We start from the raw sequence: 11518 nt of genomic DNA on the forward strand, positions 1-11518 counted from the left end.
AGGGAACTCGGGGCGGGGGCTCTTTTCATATGTACGTATTTATCTGGTGGTGTCAGGCCTTAGTTCCAGCCCATAGGATCTTTCATTGCCGCAAGCAGGCTTCTTGCTAGTTGTGGCACACGGACTTAGTTGGCCCATGTCATATGGGATCCTAGCTCTCCAACCACAGGTCAAACCCACCTTCTCTGCATTGGAAGGCCGATTCTTAATCACTGGACCACAAGGGAAGCCCTCTTAATACAAGGGCACTAACCCCATGCATAGGGCTTCCCTGGTGGCTCAGTGGTAAAGAACTTGCCTGCCAGTGCAGGAGACATCAGTTTGATCCCTGGGTCAGGAAGATCCCCTGGAGAAGGAATATTCTTGCCTGGAGAATCCCATGGATGGAGAAGCCTGGCAGTGAACAGTCCCAGGGGTCGCAGAAGAGTCAGACAGGACTTAGAAACTAAATAACAACAACAATCCCATGCAGGAGAGCTCTGCTTTCATGACCTAATTATTTTTAAAAAGCCCCACCTCCAAAGCCTCTCCTTAGGAGTTAGGTTTCGCTATATGAAAGGGGGGATGTGCAAACAATTATCTACAGCAGAAGTCTTTCTGTCTCAGTGGGTGGAGCCCTGCCACATTCTTCACGCGTGCTCTTTGGTACTTCCCTGTGTGGATGTGTTTTAGGAAAAACTCACTCACTCACTGTTTCCTTCTGCTTACGCTTGCAACAGTTCTGACGCCAGATGTGTGGGTTTTCACACCAGGCAATTCTGACCCTAACAGCCTGGGTTAGCGGAGACCCCATAGGTTCAAAGTCCCAGCCCCACAAGACTGTAAGCCATGGGTCCTTAGGTTACCTACAACTTCCATCTGACTCGGCTACCAATCAGAGGCTTCAAGGACCCCCTCTTTGGGTTTGATAATTTGCTGGAGGGTCATAGAACCCAGGAAAAGAGTTTACAAACTGTTGCCGATTAATTACAAAGGATACATTATTTTCATTTTATTTTTCACTTTTTTTTTTTTTTTAAACATTGGAGTATAATTAGCCCTGGGACATTGGACACCCTAATACTTCCCCTGAGGAGCAGGTGATCGGTCCTTGATGGGGGCTCATGGTAGAAATGGCTCATGATGTTGACCTCGCAAACAAAGAATAAAATCACAATAACCCTTGAGACTGACCAAATTGCCCAAACGACACTCTGTTTTGCTGATGGTGCCTACCTTCTCAAGGCTACAAGACCACTGGATTCCAGACCTCCGGCTACGTGACTGCAGGACTCAGCTACAGGCTAAAAATTAACCATCCCTTCAGAGCATTCTTCATTGGCGGGGTGTAAGAAAGACCCCGTCAGAAAGGGAGGACACTGGTTCTCTTTAAGGGCCAGTCACCCTCTCGTTTTCCGTCTAATAAATTTCCTTTTCTTGCCTGACTTCCCAGTTCGCTCTGTTTTTCTTCACCCTTGCCTTCCATTCTGGGAGGGAAGATCCACCTCAACAGGGTGGGCTCCTCTCACGAGCCCACCTCCGGCGGCCCCCTCCCTCGGACCTTGCCAAGACACCGAGACGAGCTCCAGGACAGGACTCTCCACTTGCCTTCTGGACTGACATCCACACACTGGCCCACATTTCATCCCTCAGTTGCAAGGGTGAGTGAAATCCCATTATCCTGAGTTCTCTCTCTCTCTCCCCAACCCCGCTCTCATTTCCAAGTCCTAGAGCTAGGCGGGAGGATACCTATGGACCTCACTTTGAAATAGGGGACACCCATTTCAAAGCAGACTATCATTCTTCTCTGAGAAGGTCTGAGAATGGAGATACCTTTTGTCTGGGCCCTTTCTCCTTGTTTTCTCTCACCCTCATCTAACCTCCCTATTCGGCCACAACGGGAAATTCTCAATCCCAGCCCTCAAGGATTACTCCTCTAGGATGCCTTCTCTGAAACCTAAAAGCCTTGGGCTTCCAATGGGAGATAAGACCAAAAAGCCTTATTTACTGTTCTAACACTGGCCACATTACAGACTTGAAAACAGGTCCCAATGGCCAGAAAACGGAACTCCCGACCTCGAAAACCTCTGCAAGCGGTCAGAGATCCCTTCTGTTCAGGCATTCTTCGCTCTCTCCACTCTGGACCCTCCCTCTGTGAATCCTGTTCTACTTCTCAAATACTCAGCCCACTCTGGGCCACATCCTCCGCATATAGTGTCTCCCATCCCTGTTCAGACTTTCCTTCTTCCTTCAACCTTTCCGACCACAGCCCACCCCCTGTCGCTCCCAATCCCCTTGTAGCCACTCCAGATCCAGTTCCACAACCTCCACTTTACGGTCCCTTCTCCCTCAAACCCCCTCCCCTGCCTGTTCCAAAGGCAAGCTCTGAGACCCCAGCCCCACCCTCTATCCCGAGGGTCCCAAGGCTCTACCCCAACCTCCGTAGATGCCCTCCCCGTAGCCAGTCCTGAACAACATTAAAACAGGAAACTTCCCCTCAGGACCCCGCTCCTTCCCCTGCCCGACTCCTCTTTTCCAGGAAGCAGCTGGAGCAGAAGGCTTTGTTTGGGTTCCTGTCCCAGCCTCCCTCACTGATCTATCGATCTATTGCAAATCAAAAAGCAGCGTCTTGGTTCCTTCTCCTCAGACCCGGATAACTATCTAGAAGAATTCAAGTATCTTACTCAGTCCTACAACTTAACCTGGCATGATATTTACATCATCCTTTCCTCCACCTCCTCCCAGAAGAGAAGGAACAAGTATGGCCAACCTCCCGGCTGCAAGCTGATGAGATACACAGGGCTGACGACACAAAGCCTGTAGGGGTCACGGCTGTCCCCTCCCAGAGATGATCCTGGGATTATCAGGCAGGGAGACCTGGGCCAGCAGCCTGTCATCACGTGGTTGCTTGCCTCATTGTAGGCCTTCAAAAGGCAGAACATAAAGCTATCATCTTTGATAAGCTTTGGCTAATAATTCAAGGGCTAGACGAAAACCCGGCACAATTTCTAGCCAGGCTAACGGAAGCCCTACAAAAATATACAAGATTTGATCCCATTTCAGCAGAGGGCACCATTGTCCTTATCACCCACTTTATCTCCCAATCGTCCCCAGACATCTGAAAGAAACTAAAAAAGGCAGAAGGCCCTCAACCCCCTCAACAAGACCTTTTAAATTTAGCCTTTAAGGTTTTCAATAATCGGGAAAAACAGGCAAAGCTAGAGAAGGCCCAACGAGATAAGGCCAAATACCACCTTTTAGCCACTGCCCTTCATGGCTCCAAATTTCCATCAACCAACAAAGGCAGGAAGCCGTGTGGGCCCTGCTTCAAATGCGGCAAAGAAGGCCACCGGGCCCACTCACGTCTAAAGCCAAGGCCCCCTCCAGGCCCGTGTCCCAGCTGTGGCACAAAGGGACATTGGAAGGTTGGCTGCCCAAATCCCCCTTAGGGATCCGGACATCCCCTCCTGGTCTCGAGCAGCAGTCCTCTGACCCAGCTCTGCCCAGCCTCCTTGGACCCGCCGTTGAGGATTAGAGGTGCCCAGGGCTCCAGGCCCCGACTCTTGCCACCTCTAAGGAGCCCAGGGTAACTCTCACAGTGGCAGGTAAGCCAATCTCTTTTCTCACCGACACAGGGGCCACTTACTCTGCTCTGCCTGCCTACTCCGGAAAAACCAAGGTCTCCCAGGTCTCTGTTGTGGGGATTTTCCAATAACCGAGCCTCTACCTTGCACACTTCAAGATACCCCATTTTTGCATTCTTTTCTCATACTCCCCAAATGCCCCACTCCTATTCTTGGAAGAGACCTTCTCACAAAGTTCAAAGCTTCTATTACTGTCCCAACCCACCTTCCAATCTAGCCTGGTTGCTGCTCCTTAACACCCACCACCTCTGCAACAACAGGCTCCTTTCTGTTTTCCTAGACAAAACTCTGTAAACAATTCTCACCCTCAACTAGGAACTGTAGCATGGCACCCCTGTAATTACACTTCACATCTCTCCTTCCGTTCAGGCCGATCGGTCTACCACGTCTCGGGAACTGCAGGACATTCTTTCGCTTTCTCAGGGAGACTCCCTTCTACTCCTCTTGTAGGGGCTACGCTGGCGAGGTCACTGTCAGTTTCAGAGACTACTAACAAGTTCCCAGAAAGACTCCTATTTGCTATCGATTTCAGCTGTTGTCTTCTTACTGCTGGAATGTTTTTCTCATGTGGAGCCACCGCCTATTTATATCTTCCCATTTATGTCTTCCAGCTAACTGGACAGGAACATACACCTTGGTATATCTGACCCCAGATACTTCAATTGCCCCTAACAATCAGACCCTCCATATCCCGCTAACTCATAACTGACCCCAGACGGGCAATTCATTTCCCTGTTGATCAGTTTAGGAACAGCAGCTGGGGTTGGGACAGAAACCACAGGACTCACAACCTCTTTAAACTACTACCAAAGCCTTTCTAAAGACCTCACTGAGAGCCTAGAAAAAATGGCTACCAGCCTTATAACTATCCAAAACCAGCCAGATTCCCTGGCAGCTGTGGTCCTCCAAAACAGAAGGGGGTTAGACCTTCTAACATCAGAAAACGGGGGCCTATGTCTATTTTTGGAGGAAACTTGCTGCTTCTACACCAGCAAATCAGGCGTTGAAATCAGCAAGAAATCTGACAAACAGGCCAGAATCTCAAGAACACGCCAACACCTCAGGAATTCATGGGAAAACTGGCTGAACAATTGGAATTGGATGCCCTGGGTCCTACGCTTTCTAGGCCCTCTCCCTCTACTTACCCTTATTCTAACTTTCAGCCCACGTTTAATGTGTCTTTTTTCAAAATTTCTTCAGGGCTGCTTACAAGGCTCCACCAGCCGAACTATCCATAAGCTACTTCTAACTCACTCAAATTATCAAAATCTTCGACCCCACACAGATCCCCTTGACCCACATTCCAGCCTTTTCTTATCTCATCCCCACGATGCCCCTGTCCCGAAGGAAGCAGTTACAGAAGACTGACCGTTGGCCCTTATCCTAAATCAAAAAGGCTGGAATGATAGGGTCTACATGGGGGCTCATTGTTAAGATGGCTCATTATGTTGACCTCGCAAACAAAGAATAAAATCACAGTGACCCTTGAGACTGACCAAATTGCCCAAATGACTTTCTGTTTTCTCACTGATGTCTACCTTCTGAAAGGTACAAGACCACCAGATTCCAGACCTTTGGCTACATGACCACAGGACTCAGCTACAGGCTAAAAATAAACCATGCCTTCAGAGAATTCTTCATTGGCAGGGTGTAAGCAAGACCCCGTCAGAACGGGAGGACACTGGTTCTTCCCAAGGGCCAGTCACCCTCTCGTTTTCCCTCTAATAAATTTCCTTTTCTTGCCTGACTGCCCACCTCACTCTCTTTTTCTCTGCATTCGCCTTACAGCAGGCAGTTCTCGGGGTGCCCGGGGTCTTGTAATCCTCAAGCACCCCTGTAGAGGGTCACAGGACAACCTGAAAGACATTCAGGATGGCAGGGAGAAGAGTTACATAGGCTTTAGCATCTTACCGACACTCACTAGTCCTCTTAAGAGGCGCGCCCGAGGCCTTCTGCCTGTAACCTTTAACTGCCAAGTGTATACAGAGGAAAGGAAATCTCCCTGCGTCCTTTTGACCACAGGTGGCATCCCTTGGTGCAGTACCGCTTAGCGACACTAGGTGGCGGCCCTGCACCATCAATGCCAGCAGCAAGCGGAGGCAGATGCTGGTTCCCTTCTCTGGAAAAACCCTCCGTTTCACCCACCGAAGTCCATTCTTTCCTGACTTTGTCCTATGGAGCCCGTGGGTGAGGGGAGGTAAACCTAGAGCATAAACGGAAAGGAACTCTAGGGTCTTGTGTTGGCTAAATTCTGAAGAGAGAGGATGACTTTCTCAACACACTCCACCATTTGGGTCTCCAGGTCCCGCCCCTTTCCGGTCCCTGGACTCTTAGCAGCCTCTTCACTGGCCTCCCCATCTTCATCCAAACCAGTCTGTTACTGTGTGCTCCATGGAAAGAGCTGGAAAGAGTGTAGGACTTGGGTCCAGCACTCTCCTCTGGGCTCCACCAGCCGTGTGGCCTTAGGCACAGCCCTAAACCTCTCTGAACCTCAACAAGAAAGTAGACATATCCCTTCATTCAATAGAACTTCATTGTGTTCTAAAAAAAATTGGAGGGGATATATGTATACATATTGCTGATTCATTTCCTTATACAGCAGATTGACACAGCACTGTAAAGTAATTACGTGTGTCAGTCGATCAGTCGTGTCTGACACTCTTTGAGACCCCATGGTCTGTAGCCCGCCAGGGTCCTCTGTCTGTGGAATTCTCCAGGCAAGAATACTGGAGTGGGTTGCCATTCCCTTCTCAGGGGCTCTTCCTGACCCAAGGATCGAACCTGGGTCTCCGGTACTGCAGGCAGATTCTTTACTGCCTGAGTCACCAGGGAAGTAATTATACTCCAATAAAATAAAAATAAATGAGCCTGTAGGAAGAAAAAGAAATTTAGTTTAAATCCTAGCTATGACTAACAAAGAAACCGCTAATATTTTACTCCCCAGGAAAGGTATGTCATCAGAGCTTTTTTGAGTTTGCGAACTGATGACTTCAAGGTCCTTTGCCCTTCTCTCCCAAGGGTCACGATGTCTCATCTCCTTGATCTGAATGTCACGAGGGAGCCTTGGGATTGCTCAGACGTGAAAGGAAGCCTGTCATTCTGCTGGGTTGGTCGGTGGTTTCTCCTCTCTGCTGCCTTCCTGCAAAGCGGTGCGTACAAAGGGCAAAGCTTCTCATTTTAAAACTGAGTGTGTGGTCTTTACTCACAAAGCCTGTTTCCTCATTGTAAAACTCGCCCTGACCTACCTTGCAGGATCGCTGTCAAGATTGAAAAATGTAAACATGTCTGACAAAGCCCCCTTTCACAGAGAGCTATGTGAGTATAAAATAGTAGAATGCAATTTCTCAATTAAAAAAAAAAAACAGGTGGGGTTTCGGGCACCCGGGGTAAAAGCACTGCGCGCTCTCGCCGCGGCCCGGGCGGAGTTCCCAGTTCGTTCTCCGAACCCGCTCGCCCTCTCCAGCTTCCCGGCGACTCCTGGGTCCGGTCCTTTTGGAGGAGGGGGTCAAGGGCCGGGCCTCGGAGCCTCGAGCGTGTCCGAGCAGGCTCGACGCGCTGGCTTCGGGCTGCCGGGCGAGGGGCGCGGTGTGAGGGCCGGGGCCCGGGTGGCGCGCAGGGGCTGCAGGAAGCGAGGGCAGCCGGGGCTCGGCCCCGCTCTGCCCGGATTAAAAAAAAAAAAAAACAACAACAACAAAAACCCACCATTGGGACTTCCTTGAAAGTCCAGTGGTTAAGACTCCATGCTTCCAGTGCAGGGGGCGTGGGTTTGATCCCTGGTGGGAGAACTAAGATCCCACATGCTTCACAGCACAGCCAAAAAATAAAAAATAAACCAACCTCCATTACTTACAAGATAAAATAAAAACACTTTATCCTGATCCTTCAGAGTCTCCAGCACATGCCCACCTGCCTGCCCAGTCTTGCTGCTGTCCACCATCCTCCCAACATGTCCTGTGATGCAGCCCACCCCAGAAACCAGAAGTTTTCCCCCAGAATCACCCCTGTGTCTTCCTGCTTGTTCATTCCACCTGGACTGTCCTTTCCTCATTCCTCCCTATCAAGATCTTTCCTATATCTTTAGGCGTATTAAAAGAAAAGCTTAGACTGTGCTTTTTGGTTAGTTAGAAAATTAATGCATGCATATGGTATGAAATGAAAAACAAGTCTCTGTTTCTCTTCTCTTAATTCCCCTCCCTCAAATGCAAGGTCACTCCACAAACACACTTCCAGAAGTTTATGTGGATCTACCAGCATATATATGTACATTCTCTTTAAATGTAGGTAAATGGAATTATCGCTTCCCTGGTGGTTCAGTGGTAAAGAATCCACCTGCCAATGCAAGAGATGCAAGAGACTTGAGTTTGATTGATCCCTGGGTCAGGAAGATCTCCTGGAGAAGGAAATGCCAACCTACTCTCTTATTCTTGCCTGGGAACCTACCATGGACAGAAGAACCTGGTGGGCTACAGTCCGTGGGATTGCAAAAGAGTTGGACATGACTTAGTGACTATACAACAACAAATGGAATTATAGCTATACTTATATATTAACATGTAACTTGGATGTATTCCAAATCAACATAGAGAGAGGTGGGCTCCCTGCTTTTAACAGCTGGGTGAGGGACTTCCCTGGCAGTCCAGTGGTTAAGACACTGCGCTTGCAATGCAGGGGTCACTGGCTCCATCCCTGCTTGGGGACTAACATCCTACATGTTATGTGGTGTGACTGGGGGGGGGAAGAAAAGCACACAGTTGAAAAAGATCAGAAAAAAAAATAACTGGGTGACATTAGCACAAATCCCCCCTCTTCTATTTAACAGCCTTCTCTCCAACAGGTGCTTGCTGTTGCAGCCAATGCTGTGATGAGTATCCCTGCCCCATGTGTCGGGGCAGGGAGACGTTCCCATGGGACCATCCACGACGTCAACCTCCACTGCAATCCCTCCCCTCCTGGGGTCTCCTGCAGACTCTCCTTGGAGTTCCTGGGCTGAGCATTTGCCAGAAGCTAGAGTCAGATGGGGACTAGGTTCAAATACCAGTTGCTCCATCAACATCTCTCACTGCGTCAGTGTTCTCATCCCTACAAAGGAGACGATAATCATGGTACCACTTCCGGAGTTGTCTTGAGTATTACATGCAATAACATGTTATAGCCCCTGGATCAGGGGAAGGACTCAGGATGGCTCGCTGCCCTCTCCTTCCCCCTCTGATATCCCATCTACCCTATGGAGTCCCAAGCTTTGCATGTGGGCCCTGGTCTAGTCGTCTGCACCCCGCAGCTTCCCCGGATGTGGATGTGGTGGTGCACAATAAATAAATGGCCCCTGCATGTGCCGTGAGGCGCAGTCCTCCAGCTTTGGCCTGACCCCCACTCCGCTAGGCCTGGGGGATGGGGAGGAGTAGAGGTGCCTTTCTCTGGATGGTCCACAGCACCCCCGAGTCCCTCCCCCTCTTTCCTTACCATCCACCCCCATCCGGGTCAGTGATAAATAGCAGGAAGGTGGGGGTCAGGAGCTTCATAAAAAGCCAAGGCCCTGGCCCACCCTGGGACCAACATCACTGTCTGATTCTGGTCCCCACAGGGACCAGACACTGTCTGCCTCCCCCACCCCTGGCTGGTGTCTCACTTCAAACTTGGCTCCTCTGGGCCAGCCACGTCTCTCCCAGGGGTGGGTCTGGGGGGAATAAGAGCCTGCTCAGGGCTAAGAAAGGGGCATTTGGACACTGGAGCTCACCCGAGATCTCACCACCGCCCCTGCGCCCCCACCAATGATTTTATTCGTCTAGTCTACCGCAGGAGGCTAGGCCAGAACATCAGCATCCAGAGGAGGGAACAGGGGCACCTGGGCAGCCAGACCCCAACCAAGGGGTGGGAAGGCCAGGACGGAGTGACTGGGCACCAGCAGGGCGTCAGTCGGGCCCACACACACTCGGGGGACCAGTTAGCTGGGTCCTGAGGATAGATGCCTCTGGGAAAGGAAGGTGCAGGGGTTTGGGCCCGGCTGCAGGGCACATGCTTGAGACGTCCTGCAGAAGTGGGCACCTGGGGTGGAGGGGACTCTGCCTGCCCCCACCCCAGTCGAGCTACAGGGCCAGGGGCGAGGCTGCAGCAGAGGAGGGAGGCTAGGAATCAAAGCTGAGCTCCTCTGGGCTGAGAGCAAGTAGAGAGACTGGCTCAAAGTTGAGGAGACATTGAGGTCCTCCTATGATAACAGTAACAGCAATAGCGGTTAACAATAGCAGCTGCTCACAATTATGAGCACGTGCCTCCTGCCCTTCAAGGGGCTTCTTATAAGAGACAGGGCCTATTTTTCAGTTCAGTTCAGCCACTCAGTTGTGTCTGACTCTTTGTGACCCCACGGACTGCAGCACGCCAGGGTTCTCTGTCCATCACCAGCTCCCAGAGCTTGCTCAAACTCATGTCCATTGCGTTGGCGATGCCATCCAACCATCTCATCCTCTGTCCTCCCCTTCTCCTGTCTTCAATCTTCCCCAGCATCAGGGTCTTTTCCAGTGAGTCAGTTCTTTGCATCAAGTCCCCAAAGTATTGGAGCTTCAGCTTCAGCATCGGTCCTATTTTTTATCAGGGCCTATTTTTATCTCCATTTTTATTTGTTTATTTATGCAAGATCTTAGCTCCCTGACCAGGGATCGAACTTAGGCTCCCAGCAGTGGAAGCACAGAGTCCTAACCACTGGACTGCTGGGAAATTCCTTTTACTCCCATTTTATTTATTTATTTATTTTTAAAATGAATTATTTATTTAATTCAATTATTTGGTTGCACCAGGTCTTAGCTGTGGCTTGTGGGATCTAGTTCCCTGACCAGGGATTGAACCTGGGCCCCAAGCCTTGACAGCACAGAGTCAGCCACTGGACCACCAGGGAGTCCCTTACCCCATTTTAAAGAGAAGGCAGCCGCAGGCCCAGGGAGGCTGAAGGATCTGAGACTCCTGTGACGGTAGAGATGCCGCCACCAGTGGTTTCATGGGTAAGAAGGTGGGATAGGGTGGCTGCTATGTTGAGAACAGGCTCAGACAGGCTCTGCGGCCAGAAGGCTGACCTTGAGTGCTTTCCCCAGCACCCAGCACCCAGATCTTGAGTGCTTTCCTCGGACGCAGGCACCTGTGAGAACCAAGGTCCTGCCCCATTAGGAAGGTTCCGTGTCACTGGGCCAGAGGCCACACGGGTTTGTGTGTTTTTTTCAACTGGGTCTCCCCTAAAGGAGATTCCTGGAACTTTACCAGAGACCCCGCCGCCACTCAGGCACTCAGTGAGGGCTTCTCCCAGTAGCAAACCCCAGGTCCCCTTCTGTCCTCGGCGCCAGGCCTGGACGCAGTGCCGGGGGCGAGTGGGCGGGGGAAGTTGAGTAAGAGCGGGTCTCAGCCAGGCAGGGAGCCTTCGCTGCAGCAGGATGCGGGGGAGGGCGCGTTCGCGGTGGACTAGAGTCTAGAGCAGCGATGGAAATCAGAGGAGGCGTCCCGGAGGCGGCAACCGCAGCAGGACTTGCAAGACTTGCAAGACTCTCCAAATGAGTTTGAAGGAACGCCTGAGGGCTAAAAGGCCCGAGGGAACAGGCTCGTTTGATCCAGGGATGAAGGCTCTGGGAGGGGGCTGTTATTGGAGAGGCTTTTCTTGGAAGTTGACGGGATGATGGCACTTCAGACCTAGATTATACGTTTTATCGGGGGAGGAGAGGACGGCGCCTGGATGAGAGTAGCTCCGGCGGAAAATAGGGTTTGCCCGGGCGGGGACAGCGCGACCCTGGAGCTACAGAGGATGCTGGCCTAGGGGACCGAGAGAGGCCCCGCCCCCAGAGCTCGGGCCCGCCTCCAGGACCCGGCCCCGCCCAGGCGTCCGGCCCCGCCCCCGGCCCCGCCTCCGCCGACCGCGCGCA

General features: G+C 51.3%; 1 long non-coding RNA gene across 2 annotated transcripts; it reads left to right on the forward strand.

Moving 5' to 3' along the window:
* The first annotated feature begins 453 nt into the window (after window positions 1-453).
* LOC113878391 lies at window positions 454-8952 on the forward strand. 2 transcript variants are annotated; one of them, XR_003506977.1, is made up of 4 exons: window positions 454-1640; window positions 6642-6772; window positions 6876-6938; window positions 8458-8952. It is a non-coding gene; the product is annotated as an uncharacterized LOC113878391 (long non-coding RNA). The 2 variants fall into 2 exon arrangements; XR_003506978.1 differs by lacking the exon at window positions 454-1640 and adding an exon at window positions 1677-3584.
* Window positions 8953-11518: the final 2566 nt, after the last annotated feature.

Source organism: Bos indicus x Bos taurus, chromosome 19 (assembly GCF_003369695.1).
Source record: "Bos indicus x Bos taurus breed Angus x Brahman F1 hybrid chromosome 19, Bos_hybrid_MaternalHap_v2.0, whole genome shotgun sequence".
Classification (NCBI taxonomy): domain Eukaryota; kingdom Metazoa; phylum Chordata; class Mammalia; order Artiodactyla; family Bovidae; genus Bos; species Bos indicus x Bos taurus.